The following is a 2,595-nucleotide window of genomic DNA, read 5'->3' as shown; positions in this document are numbered from 1 at the left end:
TGACCAGCGCCCAGGAAATGGTCTCCGGCGCAGAGGCCACACCGCTGAAGTCTGTCGGTTCTATCCGTGTCTCATCCTCTCCCGGAGGGCGCACCACCACAGGGGGCCAAAGGGGACCCTTCCTGCCCTGGGGGGCTGGAGAAATGCCCGCCCAGGCAGACATGGCCTCCCCAGAGTCCAGGCCCAGAGGAAGGCCAGGGAGGAACTGCATCTAGCGAATGGGATGGCCCCTGCATGAAATTTTTAGTCCTCTGTGCCACGACCTTTCTTCTTGTCTTTTCTTTTTTTTGAGTCGGAGTCTCCCTCTGTCGCCCAGACTGGAGGGCAGCGGCCGCCCCCGGCCCCCGCAGCCTCGACCCACCGGGCTCCGGCGAGCCTTCCGCCTCAGCCTTCCGAGTAGCCGGAACTACAGGCGTGTGCCACCACATCCAGCTAATCTTTTGGTTTATCGTAGAGATGAGGTCTCGCCAAGATGTTCAGTCTGGTCTCGAACCCCTGGGCTCAGGCAGTCCTCTCGCCTTCACCTCCCAAAGTGCTGGGATTTACAGGCACGAGCCACCACGCCCAGCTCGGATCCTTTTTTGGGGTTTTTTATAAGTCAGAGTCGCACTCTTGTCACCCAGGCTGGGGGGCACTGGCACACTCATGGCCACTGCAGCCTCGACCTGCCGGGCTCAGGTGATCCCACCACTGGGCTCCGGTGATCCCTCCGCCTTAGCCTTCCAGGTAGCTGGAACCACAGGCGGGCACCACCACATCCGGCTCATTTTTTGATTAACTGTAGCGTCGAGGTCTCACCAAGTTGCCCAGGCAATCCTCTTGCCTCGGTCTCTCCAAGTGCCGGGATTACAGGCTTCAGCCACCAGGCCCGGCTGGGGTGTGTTATCTTAAAATCGAGGGCGTCCTCTTACATAACCGCACTGTGTGGACGTCAACATCAGGAAATGAACATTGATAAAACACTGTTATCCAACCCATAGACTTTATTCTGGTTTCTCCAGTTATGCTACTTGGCCTCTGTGGTAAAAACTTTGTTTTTTTTCTTAAGCCGGGCTTGGTGGCTCAGCCTGTCATCAGCCTTTGGGAGGCTGAAGGGAGTGGATGGCCTGAGCCCGCGGGTTCGAGACCCGCCTGGGCAGCGAGACCTCATCTCTACAATCAATCCAAAAATCAGCCGGGCGTGGTGGCGTGCGCCTGTAATTCCGGCTCCTCGGAAGGCCGAGGCGGGAGGATCGCTGGAGCCCACGAGGTCGAGGCTGGGGTGGCCGGGAGCAGCCGCTGCGCTCCAGTCTGGGCGACGGAGTGAGACTCCCACTCAAAAAACAAAAAACTTTGTTTGAGGTCTAGGATTCAGAGTTGTCTGTTCTTTATCATTCAACAACCTTCTTTCACCTAGATGAGTCTCGGTCAACTCTGACATTTTGAAGCGAGTAGGGCGGTGTAGACCATCTGACCATCTGGGTTTATCTGATGCTTCCTCGTGAGGTTGAGGTTATGTTTCGCTGCATCCCCTCAGGTGGACCAAGTCTTGACCTGTCCCAACGTTGGAGGCGTTAACTTTGACACCTAGGTCTTGGGCGTGTCTTGCAAGTTTCGGTGCTGTAAAGCCCCTATTTTTCCCTTTGTCATGAATAACTAATCTTCGGGGAGATTCCTTGAAACCCTTTGAATATCGTATCCTATTCCCGATGACTCTTGCTCTAAGTCAGATGACTAGAATGGCTACCAAAGAGTGATTTTTTAAAAATTCTCATTCCTGGCCAGGAGCGGTGGCTCACGCCTATAATTCCAGCACTTTGGGAGGCCGCGGTGAGAGGATGGTCTGAGCCCGTGGGATCGAGACCAGCCTGGGCAACTTGGCGAGGCCTCATCTCTACAATAAAAAAATAATTTAAAAAATTAAAGCCGGGCTCGGTGGCTCAGCCTGTCATCCCGCGCCTTTGGGAGGCTGAGGCGAGTGGATTGCCTGAGGCCGCGGGTTCGAGACCCGGCTGGGCAGCGAGACCTCATCGCTACAACAAATCAAAAAATCAGCTGGGCATGGTAGCGCCTGCCTGTAATTCCAGCTACTTGGAAGACTGAGACGGAAGGATCGCCGGAGCCCACTAGGTCGAGGCTGCGGTGGCCGGGAGCGGCCACTGCACTCCAGTCTGGGTGACAGAGTGAGACTCCAACTCAAAAAAAAAAAAATTAAAACTCTCATTCCTTCTGCACTTATGTTATCATTTTACTGTAAGACTCTTCCTTTCTCCCTTCCTTATTTGTTGACATCTGTCAATGTGGATGCATGGATTCCTACTTCATTCAGTGGGTTATAGTGCATTACTGTCATTACTTATTTTGATGCTCAAATTGTCCCAGATTTGGCCCGGAGGGTTCCTTCATGCTGCCATCCCTGCCTATTTGGCATGTTCCATTGTCCTTTGAGCACGTCCTGACTTTTGGCCCGAGATGCCCCAGGTTTATCTCGTACTTTCCCAGTCATTTTTCTAGGAATCCCTGGTTCTCTCTCTTGCTCTTTTTATTTTTTTTGAATTGGAGTCTCACTCTGTCGCCCAGACTGGAGTGCCGTGGCCGCTCCCGGCCACCGCAGCC

This window comes from Carlito syrichta, unplaced genomic scaffold (assembly GCF_000164805.1).
Source record: "Carlito syrichta isolate Samal-C Ts95f unplaced genomic scaffold, Tarsius_syrichta-2.0.1 Scaffold130659, whole genome shotgun sequence".
Classification (NCBI taxonomy): Eukaryota; Metazoa; Chordata; class Mammalia; order Primates; family Tarsiidae; genus Carlito; species Carlito syrichta.
This window is presented reverse-complemented; position numbering follows the sequence as displayed.